General features: G+C 45.4%; 1 protein-coding gene and 1 long non-coding RNA gene across 3 annotated transcripts in view; one reads left to right on the top strand and one right to left on the bottom strand.

Annotated features, from left to right (window-relative positions):
• Window positions 1-21,108, top strand: part of prkx (protein kinase X-linked) — a 67,277-nt gene that overhangs the window by 6,123 nt on the left and 40,046 nt on the right. The gene's annotated exons all lie outside the window — the stretch shown is intronic.
• LOC130386304 (uncharacterized) lies at window positions 644-1,890 on the bottom strand. Its single transcript, XR_008896107.1, has 4 exons — window positions 1,805-1,890; window positions 1,442-1,546; window positions 843-957; window positions 644-689 (listed from the first exon to the last, which is right to left on the bottom strand). It is a non-coding gene; the product is annotated as an uncharacterized LOC130386304 (long non-coding RNA).

The following is a 21,108-nucleotide window of genomic DNA, read 5'->3' as shown; positions in this document are numbered from 1 at the left end:
AACGCTTATGAACCATAATAAAGTTCTCTTGACATTAGTTAGTAAAATTCTAACAACTTACATCTTGTGCCCTTCCCTGTTGCGTGCTGCCTGACGTTGGATGTGCTTGTTATAATCAATAGCCGCTAGAAGGGTTCGTGTCTTGTACACAAAGGGTGTGTATCCCATGCGCTTTGCTGCGTACATCAGGACGTGGTTCTGGAAACTCTCCAGGTCTGATGTGGTCCTATGGGGTTTGGTGGGAAATAGATAAGAATAACACCGTTAGCAGAAAAAACAGCTATGCTTTCCAATACATACACCGACAGTCGCATAGTAGAGTAAAGTAAAATAGTGGGGGGTGGGGTTTGCAGTTGGCCAGGTCTGGAAATTATGTTTTATGCCCAAAACAGGCATCTCGGAATATGCATGTTCATTATTGAATAAAATTTCAATAGCTGGAACAACCTCAGTCAGTACATTCAGGTTCTCACCTAATTCTTGGAGTACATGATGAACCAAGACCTGACCAACTGCATCAAACTCCTAATTCTTTGCTTAGTGAAATCAGGTGGTGACATTAAAATCATGTGGTGCATCTAAAAGTAATACCAACGAAAATGCTCACCTGAAGTTAAGAAACTTCTTCACCAGGTTCAAAAACCTCTTTTCCAGCACGATTGCAGTCAGTGCCTTGTGACATGCAGAACCTGTAATCACAACACACAACACAAAGTAAGTAAAATGGCTGCATCCATACAGGAGCAGAATCTGTTATCACAACACATCACACATGGAGAATGAAATGGCTGCATCCATACAGGGGAATCAATTCTGCTCTTGTATTATTGTTCTTTAATTACCTTGTACGATCCAGGGCTTATCTCTACTGTCTCCGTCCAGGGGCTCATGTTCACAACAGCCGGTGGCCCAAACATGTTCATTACGAACGTGGTGTAGCACACCAACCCACGTCAGCTACACAAAAATAAAAGAACATGAACCAGAGGTTCAAATTATATGGACAGCATGACAAGTTATTTGAAATAAATACTAAGCAAGTTTATTCCATTTTCACATCTATGGAAACTGCCTTCACACCGGCGTTGTTCCAAAGGACTGCAGATGTGAAAGACATATCCTGACATTTACATATAGAAAATATTCTGAAAATATACTGGCCTTAGGTCGTGTTTCAGCCCGCTTCTATGCAAATATCTCTGATGTGCATTGCCACAGTAGAATAGCCAGAACTCACACCTCTTGCCATAGCCAACCCACTGAAACCCCTACCCCCCCAAAAAATGCAGACTGTTCAACTGAGGTGGGTAAGGACACCGATGTCTGAATACAAAGCAGCATAAGTGAATCACCCTCAGATCGATTAACGAGATATAAATATTCTGCAAAGTTGCTGTAAATAGCAGAATGTTAAATGTGAAAAGGGCTTTAGTCAACAAACCTTGAACTGCTCCTCACTTTCTGCCTTCTTGCTGCAAAACCAAAAATGGTTGACTATGTCCCTTGTCCACACCAGAAGGCCACTGTTCTCCTTTTTGGACCCAGCCTGAAGGACATAACATAATTGAAACACAAGAAATGTTTATTTACTTTTCAACCATGTCTTGTCACATCAGTTATGCCAGGATATTAGAACAAACCAACATGCTTCATGTAAATAAACCCTCAATAATTCCAAGACACTTGTACTATGGCCATGAAGTTTCCCCATCCAAAGAGCACCTCCAACTTGACCGAACTTTTGAATGGCTTTAGATGACTGATGGCTGAGAGTACAGTATGGAACAATGTTGTAAAAGCTTACCCGGAAAAGTCTCTTGCTCAGACTTTTTGCAGCATGCCAGATATCAAGTGAATGCTGGATACCCCAATCTTTGTACTTGCCACGCTCGGGATCTGTAAAAATAAAAATAAAAGATTAACACCAATGCTACAATTGACCTGGTGAACCAACTGGGGGTATCCATCTCGAATTGTGTTCAAGCTGGTGTCTTTTACTAGAAGACAACCGGTTCAGACAAGACGGTCTCTCAGCACTGACATAGAAATGATATGTTTACACTGACCGGTCCTATTGATAAATCTCAGATATCCGTTACCGTCCTAAATCAGGCGGTTGCTAACGACAGGCAGAATGCTACACATTTTCTAAGGACTTTTGAAGGCAAGACATCACATGGACATTAGCAAAATCAGGATGAGGAAGTCCTTACTTAGCAAGGCAGAGATCTGGGGGTGGGCATCAGTGACCACTTCTTTAATGGGAAGTTCCTGGAGCAGCACATCCATGGTCCTTGTAAAGCACTCCCTCTCCATGATCACAGAATTTCGGCTAGTCTCACGTTTGTCAACCGAAACTATGTAAACTATATCTCTGGAGTCTTGCTCTAGAGTGGTGTAGGTGCAAAACTGGGCACAATGACCTGCAAAGTACGTACAGCTTGTCACCCTTCAAACAGTGGAAATACTCATAACCAAAAGCAACACAATTTACATTACCGAACTTACCAGGAGAATCCATTCTGCCATCACCTAGTGAATAGAGCAAACAGAAATAAAGAATATTAGAGCAGACATTCCCACTTGAATTTGACAGTTAGTCTTTCACGAATATATAAAGCGATCAAAAGAAAACTGACCCAAGACAACAACATGGTCCTTTTCATGCAAGCGCTCTATGACTTCCGCCCTGGTTTTCTCCCAGTATTCCTGCACAGGCTCTATGCAGTAGGCATCCTGCAGCCTGAAGTGTGTGCCCTCTGCAACCATACCCATGTTCATGAATTTGAACAGGAGGGCCACTTTTCTGTAGTTGTTGCCGGACAGCAGAATGTTCATGGACAGCATAAAATCACCACCCTGCATGCCGAACTTTAGTGTCGGCTGTGAATTCCACTGCCACACTGTGTGTCCAAAGGGACACAGCTAAAGAAAATAAATTAGTTATTCACACAAGATATTCATGCAATCACAAACAAATGTTCACAGCTTTGACACATCTATGCACATCGTCACAGTTGCATTTAAAATCAACAGCTAGACAATCAGTAAGCAAATGGGCACACCTGTTTATAAAAAGGTTAGGCTATTTAAATACAAATTGTACCTCCTCTACAGGCAAGAGCCCCCAACTCCAATGTGCAGTTGTGAAATAGTTTTGGGGGATGAGTTATCAACATAGAAAATCACATTGACAAACAAAACAATAATAATAATAATGAAATGTATATAGCGTTTAATATGGTACTCTAAGACAATCTTACCCATTCCAAAATGACACCAGTCCCTCTTGGTTTGAGATTGATCCGAAATGGCCGAGCACCAGGGCATGCTCCAGACTGTTTGTCCTTGTGGCTGCACTTTTTCATGGGCAAACTCAAGTGGTTGGCAAGTGTAAGGAGGTTGTCATTGAAGGCGATATTGGCTCTTTTACCAACCAGGTCCTCCTCAGACACAACTCTACGCTCCCAGGAAGATTATCTGGTTCCTCATCAACAGGTTCTGGCATTTCAAAGTCCAGCACTGCTTCATCCAAACAAAGTTCAGGTAGCTGTAGTGTGTTGGCACAGACGTTCCTGTATAAATAGGAACACATTTTAATCAAGTACTTCATAATAAATGACAACATTGTTTCTTGCTAAAACAAAAAACTGTTGTTTTAGCATCAGGGTACTTGCATAATTGAATTCGAGGTAGGGCTGGGCGATATGGACCAAAAGTCATATCTCGATATCTTCAAGCAGAATATCGATATAAGATAAATATCGATATTTGTCGAAGGGGGGGGGGGGGGGGGGGGGGGCGGCGGCGGCGCGCTCCGTGCGCAGATTTGATATTACTATTTCTACCGTTCGGAATTGAATACAGTTTGATGGTTGAATAAACCGTGGACTAGACACTGCCTCCGCCTCGTATTAGAGAACATTATAATATATAACATCACGGCCAAAAGCTTTGTGCGCTTCCAAAATATTATGAACCGTAACGACTGCGTGGGGGGGGCGGACATGACATGCTATTTTATGTATTCTTTAATATAGGTATTAGTGGGCAACTAACACAGTATTCAAAGACGTTCCCGAAATTCTGCCGTGCAGCCACGGTACCACATACCCTTTAGCCGTGTTCTGTAAATATTCTAGAACCCACGGGAGGCATGTCGCAGTTCATGTACTTCAGCGAGTCAAAGCCAAAGTTCCTTTCCCCCAATTCCTTCTCAACCATGGCTCAGATAACCCCCAATACAGTCTCGTTGAGGAAATACAAGAGACATCAAAGAACCGACAAGAAACACTTCCGTTACAGTGCGTGTGTTCACACACACATGTGGCGCTCGCAAGGTCGTGTCTCATTGGCGGGCCAACGTCTCTGGGCGGGCCAGGCAGAGTAAGGGGAGGAGCTTAGATGCTTTGTGACAGACGATAAGACATTCCAAATCAGCGCGATTGAGCCTCCGTACATTATAATATATAATGTCACGGCCAAAAGCCGTGTGCACTTCCGGAATATTATGGACAGAATTGCAACCCTTTGGTTGCGACAGTTTTTAAGAACACTCCACAAATTACGTGATTTTGTAATTCGTCAGACAACTTGTATCCAAACCATTTCCATACTATTATATGGAGCCGTTGGTCTTTCGCTTGCAAACAAGCTCCTCGGAGCTGCATGCGCAGGCGGACTCAATAGCTGTGTTCGAAATCGTTCCCTATGACAGATATAGCGCACTATATAGGGTGCTCGCCATTTTGTAGTGGTGTTCGAATTCTCAGTGGTTAATTTCATGCACAATATAGTGCACTTAAAATACACAATGAATAGTGAACGATTTCGAACACGGCTCATGTTTCAAAAAGTGACGTGAGTCAGTGGAGGGGGGGGGGGGGGGGGGGCAGGCAGAGACTGTGTGTGTGAGCCGGAGGCAGAGCGGGAGAGACATGAGTTACGAAATAGCAGGCGGCAGGCGCCGTTCGAAACTGGTGTTATTTGGAACAAATGTGCTGTAATTTCAACGCAAATTAAATTATATCGATATTGACGATATGGTCTCGTTTCATATCGCGTTTGAAAAAATATCGATATAATTTAAATATCGATATATCGCCCAGCCCTAATTCGAGGCAGTCCTAGTGGTAAAAGGGAACATACACCTTAGATAAAGAGAAGGGACATACCTTAGATAAAGAGAAGGGACAAATCCATCACCGGAGCTGTCCCCATCATCCAGGTCCAAATTAACAGGGTCTTGCATGAAATCATCTATCTCAATGCTGGGTGTGAGAAAAACACACATGTCATATACAAGGAAAGGTTTAGTGTGAGTAAATTAAATAGTGATGTACTGCAGAGAGATACTTACATGGAGTCCTGCAAGGTATTGGCCTGCCCCTCATCTGGAGAGTCGCACTCCTCCTCACCACAGCCCAGGGACTTCATGCTACAATGAATCATGTGTGGAAATGAAATTGTTAATACATGAACATTTACTAGCCACTTGGATTTAATCTACCAGCCACCCAATAGTAAACCATTTATAATCCATTGATTGAAATCTACCAGTTCGAATTTACATCCTTACAAAAGAATGAATATCTAAATGGGGATAAAAATACACCATTATATATAAAGACAGGCAGGCTACCCTGGCATGCACATACCTTGTATTCAAAACCTCAATTGTTGCCTCTTCCTCCAGTGGCTGCACACCAAGATCTTGCTTGGTCAACTGTGTTTCGCTGTGTGTAAAACACGGTCGTCCATGATTGTGAATTTATTCATTACAATTCATTCGAATGAAGGCCGGGTGTACAAAAACGTATAGATATAACAGGAACTTACAGGTCAGAGTCCTCCGTGATGCTTGACACCGGTGGTTGTTGTGGTCTTGGGCGCTTCTTGCTCGGCGTAGATCCTGTTTGCCATCGCTTAAAACTGAGACAAAAGAAAATACGTTTTTTTTTACAAACAGAAGACATAACATGGGTAAAGATAGAAGGCTCGAAGTTTCCGGTTACAGTTCTGTTCCCGACGAATATGTGCTAACTAGAAGAGGTCAGGGCACTGCATTAGTGCTATTATGTGCACCCGGACATATCGCATGATACAGGCGACATTCGAAGGCCGATCGCGATATCTGAAAACACAACGATAACCTAGATTCAGAACGCAAACAAAACATATTGTTTGGTAGCAAGTGACTGCTACGCTAAACCCCCACTAGCTAGCGAGCTAGCCATCAAGAAACCAAGCTAAAACACATACAGGGCTCACAATAAAACAGTCGCGCAAACAGATTGTTCAACAGACTATCAAACCACATTACAAAGACGAAGTTCCCCCAAGGGTATGCTACTTACAATTTCAACAGCAACAACGCCAAGTCGGCGTCCGTTTTGCAGTCTTCGGATTCCCTTACTTGACGCCATTCCGCAAAAGCTTGCCCTATGTTCACACGTGTACTATCTCTACTCCGGTCCCACTTCTTCTTATTCTCCTTCTGTTCCGCCGACAGTCGCCTCTTGGGTCTCGTATGGGTCGATGGATCCATAATGAATGCAACAACTACCTCGCAACTGGCTGTTTATATACAGCCGGTGTCTGTGCCGTAAAGCATTTTCGAAACGACAATCTGACTACATTTTCGAGGATACTTCCGCTGCGTCACATCCGGAATGTCCCGGTCCGAGCAGATCAAGTTGCATATGCGCTTTTTCACTGGAGAGGCCACATTGGAAAATGACACACCCACCAATCGACCCAGAAATGGATGGAGAACCATCAGTATAACTCTCAACCTGCATACTTAATGTAATTTTTGCTAAAAAAGTTGCATAGTGGGCCTTTAAAAAACGGAAATCGGTATCGGCCAAGAATTTTGCAATCGGTGCATCTCTACTCTGGACTTAAAAGGCAGATCTGATTCCACTCAGAAAATTCAGAGTCGGGGACCCTGAATGAATCTGTGTAAACTGGCAGTTTACACAGATTAAGATGTTCAAATGTATTTAAAAAAGGTTAAGCTAAAACATGCTTGGATAAAGTTGTTAAATTGTGTTAAGAAATGTGTTTAGAAACGCACAAAGATGTTAAAATGTTTCAAAAATATGTTTCAAATGTTTTAAAATTATGATCAGAGATGTTTAAAATGTGTAAAATAATTAAGATAGCTTTCAAAACACAGGTATTTAGAACATTTTCTTTTTGGGCGGGGGGGGGGGGGCTCAGCTGAAATTTTTTCTCTGAGGGGGGGCTCACTCTCTCACACTTTGAAAACCCCTGCTCTAGAGGGCAGTAACTGTCGTGTCTCAAATTACCGGCATCGACAATCGCAAACATGGCATCTGTAGAGGATATGATTTTGCTTTGTCATTCGAAAAAGGCGCAAAAACTGTAGGCCTACGCGGCGGTGGCATGTGACACCCCTCACCAACCCGCATATTCTCTCCTCAGTGTTGCGCCATTTTTGAATGACCAGCAACAACTCATTGTCAAAGCAGGTGAACAATAAAATAACAAGGTCAGTTAAATAGTAGGGCTGTGAATAACTCAAATTTTTCACGGTTGAATAATTGGTGGGTGGTATGAACGAATAATCACTTATTTGATGTGTGCCGACATTCGAAAAAGAAAGCCATGGATCGTCGGTAAGAATCACAGTATCTTAAACGCAAAAAAAAAACTACCTGCTAAGTAGTTCCAGTCAACTCCATCTTAATTCGCCGGGTTTTTCAATGTAGCTATCTAGCCGTAGCTAGCCGACCGGAATTTTCAATACAAAGCGGAAGACAATAACATTTGAAAAGTGGCGTAGCGGAATAAGGTGAATAGACACTATAGTATCTGTGTAATAAAGGCTGAATCGCGACTGCTAATACTTTCAACGTAAAGTGTCAGTTTTTCCCCTATATGCACCTAGCAGCGGTGGTACGCCGCTGCTGAAATATGACTGCCGCTGCTGAATTTTTTTTTTTTAACAAGATGAGAGGAGAGCTTCAGCTTATCTCTTTAAAATACGAATGGTATATTATTTTGCGCTACGCAAAATAATATAACATTCCGTGCTCTACATATGCAGGTCAATTCACACACTTGTGAGTAAAGCATATAAAAGGAGAGGAGAGCTCCGTCTTATCTCTTTAAAAAACTAATATTATATTTTTTTGCGCTTCCGACGCTTCATATCCAGGTCAATTCAGTAGGGTGGCCCCGGTATACGGTATTACCGGTGATACCGGTGTTGAGGCCAGCACCGATTAGTTATTTTTTTTCAGTAATAAAAAAAATAATCTGTAAAAAATAATAATATAATTATAATAAAGAAAATAAAAATCTGTAAAATGGCCACAGTTCTGCTCTGTAGGAAAAAGAACTGGCGTGCCAAGAACCGGTAACCATAGCAACGCCGGTAAACAAACCCCGCAAAGCCCAATCCCTACGAGAGCTCCCCGCGCTACGGCCATCCGGAGGCGCAAAGAGCTTTTCAATTCAAATCAATTCAACTTTATTTCGCCATGTATAGAGAAATAAAGGAATTTGAATTGGTCTTCTCCATGCAGGCAACAACCAGTAAAACAGAAAGACAAAAACACAATACAACGATAAACAGTACTATTATGAGCAATAAATTAATAGGAATGGAGATAGTGCAGTGTTAAATAAAATTAAAGTGCAATGGTGTCCAAGTTTAAGAGTTATTTAAGAGGGCTACTGCTTGGGGGAAAAAACTGTGGAGGTGACGTGATGTTTTGGCCGTGATACTATATATACAACTATATTATACTGTACTATATATAGAACGTTATAAGACGCTGTCACCGAGAATTGGCGCGCTGCCTAGAGATGTCCCGATCAAATTTTTTAGCTCCCGATCCGATTCCGATATTTTCATGTTGCTCCCGATCCGATCCCGATATTTCCCGATACTGGTTTTTCGATACCGATTTACGATATCATTTTTTTGTTGACAAAGAACATTTAATTTCCTGTACATTAAGAAATAGACAGGCATCCAAGCTGTTCTCAATAGCTTTTATTCTCTCACGTTAACATAACATAACATAAGCATTACTTGTAAACATAACATGTTTACAAGTAAACATGTTATGTTTACTTGTAAACATAACATGTTTACAAGTTTCCACCCTTTTTTCAAGTAAGCTTATTATTTTTTACAATGTGGGTGTGTAATAATAGTGTAATAGAGCTTCTTATTTCCTCCATCTTAATCTACTGCACTGACTTCCTCAGTTCAGTGCAGGTTTTTTTTAATGAAAACCAACATCTGCACCATCTCGGCTGACAACCGGTTCCTTTTCTCATCAAGGACATTCGACAATGCACTAAACAGTCTCTCACTGTCCACCGATGTACAAGGTGCGCAAAGAAACTTTGTGGCTGTATCAGCCAGTGCGGGTCGCTGTGTAGCATGTGCCCGCCAGTAGTGTAGAGGATTATCTGACCTTGGGATGGTTTGTTCAGCCAGCATTGAGAAGAGCCGTGGAATAATCCATAATAATGTAAGGTTTAGAAGTTAAATATTTGAAAGTTGTAGAATAAATTTATTTCATTTATATTGGAGTTAATTTGCTAGAAATGTACTTACAATGTTAAGTCAGTTAATCATTTACATATTTATGTCAGGAAATTATTACTTACTAGGGCTGTAACGATTAGGGCCCAACCGATTCATCGGCCTGCCGATTTAATCGGCCGATTATAGCCTTTTTGAAAATAATCGGCATCGGCCAAAAAGACGGCGATTACAACCGATTATTATTATTTTTTTTTGTTATTGCGCTTAGTATCCTGCAGATTGCGCTCCTACTCGCCTTGCTAACTAACAACTTTAGCTGGAGTAAAAAAGAGGAGATTGAATTTTACCGTACAACATGAAAGCACGCTCGCTCAGGCAGCTGCGCGCTCACCTCACCAATGTACACAAGACGCGTTGTTTGAGCATGTTGTGCCTGTTTTTCTTTAGGTCCCAGGCCATGTTAATTTGTTATACTGTAGACTCTAACGGTGAGACCATACTGCTCAGCACGCACGTGTTAGTCACTGCTCACGAGCGCAGCACATTGGGAGTTAGTTATTTATTTTACATTTTACATTACACTCATTTTTGACTGTAAATGTATTCTAAAACACTCAAAGGTTCTGCATTCAATTCCCATATTCGTCAAAAGTGTTTAAAGTATATTTAAGGTATCAAAAACTAAGTTTTATATGCTTTTTTTTTTCTTGCTTTTTTTAATCGGCCGATTAAAATTGTAATGGTAATTTTTCTCTGAAAATAATCGGCATCGGCACTCAAAAATCAATATCGGTCGGGCCCTAGTTTCAATAACCACAGATGGGGTGCCCCTGCCATGATAGGGAGAGAGAATGGAGCTGTGGCAAGAATGAAAGAGGACAATCCTGAGCTGATCTCTTACCACTGTATAATACATTAGAGCGCTTTTGGTCCATCAGAAGGGAAGTAGCAGCTTTCTTAGAAGAGCTGAGAAGTCGGAAGGCAACAGAGTTTTCTCTCTTTTTAAAAGATGAGAAAAGGATGGATAATATGGCCTTTTTGGTTGATATCACTTAACACCTGAATGAACCTTATTTGAAGCTACAGAGCAAGGACAATGCAATTTGTGAACTGATGACAGCTGTCCTCTCCTTTCAGAGGAAACTTGAGGTGTTCAAGGAAGACCTGCAGGGAGACTGTGCACACTTCCCAGCAGTGCAGGAACAGGTTCAGGGACAGAGAGATGTTTCTTTTGGTGACTTTATCGATAAGCTGATTGTAAACTTCTCCAAACGTTTTGACAGCTTCCGCTTTGGACAGCAGCTCACCTTGTTCATTCAGAACCCATTTCTAATCACAGATGTCAGTGGGTTCTCATTCTCAAAGGAAGTCACACAGCACTTCAAATGGGCAAATGCTGGGCTTCTCCAGATGCAACTGAGTGATCTCCAAGCAGATGTGGCGCTGAAAGCAGTTTGGAATAACTGACCCCGCCAGTTTCTGGCTCCAAATGGTCTCTGAGACAGCTTTCCCAGGTCTGAGCAAAGTAGCCCTGTACACATTGACCATGTTTGGCTCCACATACAGCTGTGAGGCAGCTTTCTCTGCAATGAACATACTTAAAAGTAAATATCGATCCAGGCTCACCAATGAGCACCTGCACATGTGCATGAGACATCTGACATAATTCCAGCCTAGATTTAAACTCCTGGCAGGACAAGCTAGAGATCACTTCTCTCACTATACAACAGAAAGTGGGGGAGTTGGATAGAAGAGGGAAAGAAATAGTAGCTAAAACTATTCAATTGTTAAAATGTGTTGAGATATCTGTTTTTGAAATTGGTTGAAACTGTTAAAACATTCACAAAGAAACAAGGGAAACTCAAGCTGCTGCTATACTTTATTTTATTTTTCAAAAGAAAAGTATAGATTTTATCTATATTTTAAGATTATTATTATTTATTTTCACCATTTATTTTTTTTGATTGTTATTTATTTTTATATTTTTATTGGAAAAAAACACACTACAATACTACAGTCACGGAAATACAATTTACCTTTTTCCTTCTTTTTTTTTTAAAACATATGCATATGCACACGGCCACATATACACACATAAACAACCAAAATACCCCCACAAAAAAAAAAAAAAAAACACTCCGATAGGAATATAGAAGAAAACAATTAAATTGAATTACAGAGTACCGTGTAATAAACAAAGAACAACCACCCACCCCCGCAGCTCAACATGACCAACACACATATTACTGGTTATTTATGCAATACAAAAGATACAACAATAACAGACACCCAATCAATTAGGTAGTACCTTTTAAATTAGTGAAATAGGAAATAAAGGGTTGCCATTTGGAGAAAAATTTGACTGTACATCCTCTTAACGTGTACTTAATTTTCTCAAGTCTCAAAAAAAACATGACATCTTTGAGCCACTGGGAGATAGAAGGATATTTAACAGACTTCCAATGTAACAATAAGGAACGTCTTGCTAGTAAGGATGTGAAAGCTATAATGTCCTTTTGTGTAGAGTTAAGTGCAAGTGTAGGGTCAGGAATCCCAAATATAGCAATCAGAGGACAAGGTTGGAGATTAACCCCAAGAACAGAGGACATAATAGCAAAATAACCCACCCAGAAACCATTCAGATCAGGACAAAAAAAAAACATGTGGCTAAGATGACAAGGAGAGCCATGGCATTTATCACATTTGTCTTCCACTTCCGGATATATTTCAGATAGTCTAGACTTGGAAAAATGTACCCTGTGTAAGACCTTAAATTGAATAAGTCCAAGCCGAGCACAAGAGGTGGTAGATCGTATCCTCTCTATGGCCTGTTCCCAGGACTCCTCATGTATTTGTATTCCCAGCTCCCTTTCCCATGTACACTTAAGTTTAGCGTTAGAGTGGTCGCTAAAAGCTAAGATAATACCATACAGCTTTGAAATGATTCCTCTGCGATGAGGGACAAATGAAAGCATGGTTTCCCACTGGTGTTCAGGAGGTAAAGAGGGGAAATTAGGGAAACGCTTAGCCACAAAATTACGAGTTTGAAAATAGCGAAATGACAGGAAGGTCATAGCGAAATGACAAATTGGCAAAACTGTCAAAGACACCATTTACATATAAATATCTGAATTGTGTAATACCCTTATCATACCACACTGAAAATGTCGAATCCGAAAGCGATGGAGGAAATAGATGGTTGTTATTTAAAGGACCCAAGGAAGATGCAGCTACAAATTTAAAGTGCCGTCTACATTTATACCAGATTTTGAGAGTGTTAAGGACCACTTGATTATCAGTATATAGAGAGGGTTTTATAGGTAAAGAAGAATAAAGTAGAGCAGGTATCGAAGATCCCCTACAGGATGACAGTTCCAATTTACACCAAGAGGATTCAGGAGATTTTAACCAATAGCAAAGTTTATGGATGTGAGCTGCCCAATAGTAAGTTAGAAAATTAGGTAATGCAAGACCTCTACTAAGTCTGCATCTCTGCAGTAAAGTTTTACGAACCCTAGGTGATTTCCCACCCCAAATAAAAGAACAAATTATCTTATCCAGTGAGTCAAAAAAATGTCTTGGCAGAAAAAGAGGAACTGATTGGAATAAAAATAGAAATTTTGGTAAAATATTCATTTTAACAACATTGATCTTGCCAATTAATGATAGGGGGAGGTTACCCCATCTCTGAATATCAGATGTAATCTTTGAGATAAGGGGAGTGAAATTTGCAGATGCAAGGCTAGATAAAGTACGAGTCACATTAATACCAAGGTATTTAAACCCTGATGGATTAAATTGAAAAGGTAAATCTGACTGTTGAATATGACATGCTGCAGTATTAATGGGAAAACACTAATTTTTCCCCAAATTTAATTTATAACCTGAAAAAGCGCTAAAGTTCTTCAGAATGCTTGAAATAGCAGGGATAGAGAGTGTAGGATCAGTTATATACAGTAACAAATCATCCGCATACAGCGACAATTTGTATTCAATTCCATTACGGGTGATTCCTTTGAATAAGGGAGAATATCTTAATGTAATAGATAGAGTCTCGATAGCGATGGCCAAGAGCAAAGGTGATAAAGGACAATCCTGGCGACATCCACGTCCAAGGGCAAAATAATCTGAATAAACATCATTAGTATGGACACTTGCCTTAGGGGACGAATGAAGGAGGCGAATCCAAGAGATACATTTATCACCAAATCCGAATTTCTTCAGAACTGCAAACAAGTACTCCCACTCTACCCTATCGAATGCCTTTTCAGCATCCAAAGAAATCACAAGTTCAGGAAGTTCAGCCGAATGTTTTGAGTAAATTATATTGAAAAGTGTACGGATAATAAAAAACAATTGACGACCCTTTATATAACCATTTTGCTCTTCGGATATAATATGAGGAAGCACACTCTCTAAACGGGATGCAATTACTTTAGCCAACACCTTTACATCAGCATTAAGCAGAGATAATGGTCTATAGGAACCACATGAGGTTGGATCTTTGTCCTTTTTGAGAAGGAGAGCAATAGTGGCTTGTGTCAAGGTTGGTGGTAATAATCCACTGTCCAAGGATTTGTTGAATACTGATAAAAGCAGCTGTGCCAATTTACCAATAAAAGTTTTGAAAAATTCAATCGGAAACCCATCAGGGCCTGGGGCTTTGTTAGATTGCATAGCTTTAATGGCATTTGATACTTCTTCAAGAGAAAGTGGGGAGTCCAGATGCGTGGCAGTATCAGTACCAATGACAGGATTTGACAGATTCTGAAGAAATTTGTTCATTTCAGTGTTGTCTGTAGGAAATTCAGATTCATATAATGACGAATAAAATGATTTAAAAGTAGCATTAATTTCCAGAGGATCCATAGTAGTAGTGTCACAAGTATTTTTAATACTAGGAATCAAACGGGAAGTGGCCTGTCGTCGTAGCTGATGTGCCAGTAAACGACTTGCCTTGTCGCCATGTTCATAATATGAACCACGACTGTATAGTAACGATAGTTATGTTATTATAACTCTAGTTCTATGATTGTAGGCGTAGCCGTCTAGGCTTCGCCTTATTGGGCTTGTCCCGTGCGCGCGCCTGCGCGCGCTGAAAATTCAAACTATGCACCTATCTGCGTGGGCACCGCCCACATTTCCCACGGTATCGTGTCTATATAACGCGGTGTATACCGTCGCTCATCCTCCACGCTTTTCTTTCAGCATTTGGAGGGTACAGCAGGTGGGAAACTAGACGGCTGCGCCTACAATCATAGAACTAGAGTTATAATAACATAACTATCGTTCTATTTCATGTAGGCTACGCCGTCTAGGCTTCGCCTTATGGGCTAAGGTGAAGCTGCGAGCGGAGCCCGATCAATGTACTCCTGCTGGACCCCAGTCAAAACGACCTAAGTCACCAGAACACATTAAGACTCAAAAAGCCAAGGAAGTGTAAAACACAACAGCTTTATAAAAACTAATTCCTCCTAGATCAAGCAAGGCAATGATCAAGGGAGAAAAAAAGTGAGTCTGTAAAGACTCCGGCTCTATTCCGTGCTTCATGGAACCCATGAAAAGGAAAAGTAAACCAGAGCAACACGGTTTCCATTAGGTCCGCTACCACCGGGGGCGGAGCTACGGAATTCGGCTCTCCAATAATGGGACTCTCTCGGCCGTTTCTTATTTGAAGGAAACGGCGGGAGTGCCTCACTGGTAAACAAAACCACCAGACAATTGGCGAGCCAATAGAAAACCCCCTAGCCTGTTTTTCATTTGAAAAAAGGTGGGAGAGTAAGAGACTGGTAATCAAGACCAACTCGCCAGCCGGCGAGAGGAAATCCAACCACGCCGCTTTAAAGAACATGTCTATATTCTTAAGCCGTAAAAGGGGTCCCGGACTCTAGCACAGAGTTGCCGAGTGAGCACCTGGACATGTCTAACATGTAAAAACGGACAAAGGGGCCGGGGGAAGACCAAGACGCAGCCGCGCAGATGTCTTCCACCGAAACGCCCTTGAGTAGAGCCGTTGAAGCGGCCACGCTCCGTGTGGTGTGAGCTTTAACGCCCAACGGTGGCGCCAAGCCCTGCCGAGAGTAGGCTAGGCAAACACCCTCACATACCCAGCGAGAAAACCGCTGCTTAGAGAGAGCGCGGCCCCTGCTAGCGTCGCTATAACACACAAACAACTGTTGTGTGGAGCGGAACGCTGCCGAGCGATTCACGTACATAGCCAACGCCCGAACCGGGCACAGGAGATGCAACTCAGCCTCCGCCTCACTAGAATGAGGCGGGGGGTGAAAAGCCTTAAGCACAATATCCCTCGACCGAAAATAACTATTAATGTTCTTCGGGAGGAACGCAGGATTAGGTCTGAGCAACGCGAAGGAGCTGTCCTCGTTTAGCAACAAGCAACTCGGGCTGACAGACAGAGCGGTTAGCTCACCGGCCCGCTTGGCAGAAACCAAGGCCAACAAGAGCGCCGTCTTAAATGACAGGGCATCCAAAGGGGCCTGGGAGAGAGGCTCGAAAGGATCCCTGGACAATCCGCGCAACACGGTGGGGAGATCCCAGTGTGGTGTAAGCACGCGTGAAACAGGCCTAACCCGTCTAGCCCCACGCAAGAATCTCTTGACCAGTGGATGGCTGAAGATCGGTCCACCATCACAGCCGAAACGGCTGCCGCATAGACCTTGATAGTGGAGAAGGCCAAACCTTTTTCCAATACGTTTTGCAGAAACGAAAGCACGCTTCCCACCTCGCATTGAGATGGGATAGCGTGGTTCGTCTCACACCAATTAGAGAAGGCGCACCACTTCGCCGCATAGAGGGAAGAAGTAGAAGGCGCACGAGCACTCTGAATAGTGTTGATAACCGTCTCAGGCCTTTGCCCTGCAGGATCAACCTCTCAGGAGCCAAACCAACAGCCGTCCCGAGACATCGGGCTGGTGGTGCACCGTCCCGTGGGCCTGTGAAAGCGCATCCGGCCTGAATGGTACTGGCCAAGGCGCCGACCGCGAGAGCGCGGCCAGCTCTGGAAACCACAGAGCTGAACGGTTCTCCGGGGCCACTAATATCAGGGACAGTCTCTCCTGTCTGACCCGTTCCAGAAGAGGAAGGATCAGCTGGAGCGGGGGAAACGCATACAAGAGAGCCCGCGGCCAAGGTGTGTGTGCCAACGCATCTACCCCCAACGGGGGAAGATCCCGAGGGCTGAGGGAGAACCACCACCTGCAGTGCGTGTTCTCCCGGGACGCGAAGAGGTCCACCTGCGCTGTCCCGAGCCTCTGCCAGATCAGTCTGACAATGTCGGGATGTAACCGCCACTCGTCTCGGCGGGGACCGCCTCGAGACATGAGGTCCGCCCCAAAGTTCTGGGCGCCCGCGATATGCAGGGCTCTCAGACTGCGGAGATACTGATGAGCCCAAAGCCAGAGCTCGACCGCCTTTCGGTGGAGAGCAGGGGAGCAGACTCCCCCCTGTCTGTTGATGTACGCCGCCGCCGACACGCTGTCTGTCCTGATCAGAACGTGGCGGCCGCGCACCAGGTGAAAGAAATGCAACAGCACCTTCCTCACAGCGTCGAGTTCCAACACATTTATGTGTGCTGTAGGGGGCGTGCGCCACTCGTCTCCGACCGAGTGAGAGAGGCACGTTCCTCCCCAACCCGTCAACGAGGCGTCCGTGAAGACCACTACGTAGGACGCCACCCTGCCCAGTGGAACACCCTTGAGAAGGGCGGAGGGTCCTTTCCAATATTCCAGGTCTGGCGACACCGAACGGGGGACGAGGAGCACCCTGAGCTTGTGTCGCCTGGGGTCCAACCGTTGGCGAGCAAACCACCGCTGGAGTCTGCGCATAAAAAGCAGACCCAGGGGGACCACGGGGTGGGCAGCTGCCATCAGCCCCAACAGGCGCATGGTGGACAGTGCGGTCACGTTTCTGCGAACGTGAAAACGGGAGAGCGCCGACAGGATGGCGTCTCGCCGAGGAGGCGAAAGCATCGCAGTCATGGTGGCTGAGTCTAGGCAAAGCCCCAAGTAGACTGCCTGCCGGCTGGGGAGCGGGGAGCTCTTCTCCCAGTTGATGGCAAAACCCAGGAAGGAGAGATGGTTTATCACCAACATGGTGTCCCTTCTCGCGGTCTCTTCTGAGTTGCTCAGAATAAGCAGATCGTCTAGGTAGAAGAGAATCCTCTTTCCCTGACGTCTGAGCGGTTCCAACGCCGTCTCCACACACTTCGAGAAGGTGCGCGGAGCCAGGGAATAGCCGAACGGCAGACACTGGTACTCGTACGCCATCCCCATAAAGACAAAGCGGAGAAACTTCCTGTGCGCCTGCCGAACAGGGACGTGGAAGTAAGCATCCTTGAGATCCAGGGATGTGAACCAATCGTCCTCTCTCACACACCGGAACAATGCTCCGACCGTGAGCATTCTGAACTTCCTCGTGGCAACGAATCTGTTGAACACGCGAAGATCCAGAATAGGTCTCATTTCCCCTGACTTCTTGGAAACCAGGAAGTAGCGGGAATAAAAACCTAGGTGAGACTCGTGGGGGGGAACGACAGTGATGGCCCCCTTTACCAAGAGACGTGCCACCTCTGCTGCCAGAGCCGTGCTCGCAGCCGGGTCCCGTAGCGTGGTCTCCACCAACCCCATAAAGGGTGGGGGACAACGCTTGAACTGTATGGGATGGCCCCATCTCAACGTGGTGTCCAACCACGATGGCAGAACGCACCGCTCTTGCCAACACGCATAGCGGTTGGAGAGAGGGCGAGCCGACAGCTGAGGAAGACCGTCCAGGAATAACCCGTATTCCTCTGCCCCTACCGCCTTCACACTGCGTGTGAACCATGGGGGGCTCCCCACGAAAGGGAGGAGGCTCAGCGAGCGTAGGAGACGTACCACAACTAGCAGTTGTAAAAACAACGAGCTGTCTAGACGTCGCGCTCGTACCCGCTGAACAGGGAGCGAGCCGTCCGGCCGCAGCACCTGTGCGCGTGCGCATGCGCTGTCCGCAGGCTGTAGCCACAGCGTGCGGACCCATCTCCTCACCTATAATGTGGGGAACCAGGAGACCGGTACAAGCGGCCGTATCCACGGGCTCGTGCAACGAGTCTCTGATCCGTCCACGAGGCTCCAAGGGACGCCGATTCTTAGAAGCAGGTGAACCAGAGGCCATGTGAACACGCCGTCCGACCGCCACCCTACAGCCACCGGGCTGAGAGGGGGAAAGAGGCAACATGGAGGAGCGCACCACAAGCGTAGGACGCAGGTGGCCTGGGGAATATCGCTCTTTAGGTACCATGTACTGCCGTTCGGCCGAACGGTCTTTACTCTTTTCTTTAATAGGGAAAGAAAAAGTAGGAGCAAGCGTCCGGAACTTCCCTGTCCGTGGCGCTGCTGCTCTCCCCGTGCGCGGTGGCTGCGGCTGCTGCACCGGGGCTGGAGTCGGAGGCGGCCCCATGGAACGCTGGGACCGGCCTAGACCCCGCTTCCTCTCAGCCTGCTGGCGGGAGGAGACCGGGAACGATTTTCACGGACTGACTGCTGGTGCGCGAGCACCTCGGAGAACCTGGGACCAAATAGGCCATCCGGCGCTAGTGGACCCTGGACAAGGCTGGCCCGCTCTCGTTCCGGCACCGCAGTGTGGGAGAGCCATATGACCCTTTGAATCATGGTAGCCCACGCCATATGCCGGCCGGCCGAAACGGCTATCGGCTGGCATAACTGGAGGATGGCGCTGGAAAAGCGGGAAACCGCCAGCCATCTCGCGGCTTCCTCCGGGCCGTAGGCCTCCCTGTCAGCCGACAAGGAGACCATGGCAGAGGAGAGCAGGGCGATGTTGTTGACCGCCGCCGCGGATTGAGAGGCACAAACGAACACCCTGTCCGTTAGGCCGACAATCTGCTTCTGGAGGTGGTCGGGGGGCAGCGGCTTTTCGTTAAGGAGCCATCCGGCGCCCGGACAGAGAAGCGCTGCCAGGGGAGGCTCCAGACGACGGATCCCCCTCGCCTGAGTATCGGCCCACCCCTCCACGTTGGTGAAATCCGTGTAGGATCTTACCGGAGCCTTCAGGGTCGAAGGGTCCTCACCGGCAGCAATAAACAAGTGCTGCAAAGGCGGGAACAAGGGGCACTGGGTAACCCGCGGGGAAAAAGATGGGGTGCGAAAGCACTCGCCCTGCATATCGTCAGATACGGGGGCGAGAGGCGGGGCCGGCATGGGAATCCCTTTGATGGCCGCCGCCTCACCCATGATCTCCCGGAAGAGATCGGTCATCCGGCGCGGACCCTCGTGTTGTATGACGGTGGCGGTTGTAACCCGAGAGCGGGAAAAACCGGACGCCGAGTCGCCGAAGACGTCGTCCAGGGAGGCGTCGATGATGCCATCGTCGACGTTAGGTCCGAATAGGTCGATGGCGTCAGCCATTTCCACCGCAGGGGAAAAGAAGAGATGCCTGGAGAGGATCCCCTCTTGAGGCAGCTCCCGGCAGGCGACACAGGAGACGGGGGCCGCCATAGCAGCCGCGGCATGGTCGGCGCCGAGGCACCAAAAGCACGCCAAGTGCCCGTCACCCGGTGCCAGGGAGGCGGGACAGGAGGCGCATAGGAGTCCTGAAAAGGACCTAGCTCTAGGAGCGCTCTCAGGTGGCCCTGAAAAGGGCCGTTTGTCCGCGGCCTCGCCCGAGCCGCTGCCACCGGCTTGGGAGATCCGTGTTGAAGTTCTCATCTTCTTAATAGTAGTTCTCAATTTCTCGCTGATAAGCACAAGTGCTGAAAGAAAAGGGAGGATGAGCGACGGTATACACCGCGTTATATAGACACGATACCATGGGAAATGTGGGCGGTGCCCACGCTGATAGGTGCATAGTTTGAATTTTCAGCGCGCGCAGGCGCGCGCACGGGACAAGCCCATAAGGCGAAGCCTAGACGGCGTAGCCTACATGAAATAGAACAAGCGCTCTGCCTCTTTAGTTGAGATAAGATCAAATTCTGCTTGCAACTCAACACGCTGCTTAAGTAGTTCGGGAGAGGGGTTCAGTGCACATCTTCAATCAAGGTTACTAATCCCAGATGCAAGTATATTAAGCCTAGCATTAATCTTTTTATTAGAAAGAGCAGAGTAAGAAATAATTTGACCTCTCAGGTAACATTTAAGTGTCTCCCACACCAATGAATCTGAGGAGGAGTCATTTTGATTGAAAGACAAGAACTCGTCAATAGAGTTTGAAATATGTACGCAAAATTCTTTGTCTGCCAAAAGAAGAGTTAAATCTCCAAAGTGGTGGGCTACGTTTATAGGTAGAAAATTGAATATCCAATAATAAAGGGGAATGGTCTGATATTACAATACCTAAATAATCAGATGAATTTACGCACAAATCAAGTGTATTGTCAATAAAAAAGTAATCGATCCTAGAGTATGAATGGTGCACCTGGGAGAAGAAAGAGAATTTTTTAATAGAAGGGTTACGAGCCCTCCATGGATCAATAAGACCATTCTGTTTCATAAAATCAGAAAATGTTTTAGACATAGCAGATTGAGTCAGATTGCGAGGATTAGACCGATCCAAGATTGGGTCAAAAA

Source organism: Gadus chalcogrammus, chromosome 7, assembly GCF_026213295.1.
Source record: "Gadus chalcogrammus isolate NIFS_2021 chromosome 7, NIFS_Gcha_1.0, whole genome shotgun sequence".
In the NCBI taxonomy this organism is placed as follows: domain Eukaryota; kingdom Metazoa; phylum Chordata; class Actinopteri; order Gadiformes; family Gadidae; genus Gadus; species Gadus chalcogrammus.
This window is presented reverse-complemented; position numbering and strand designations above follow the sequence as displayed.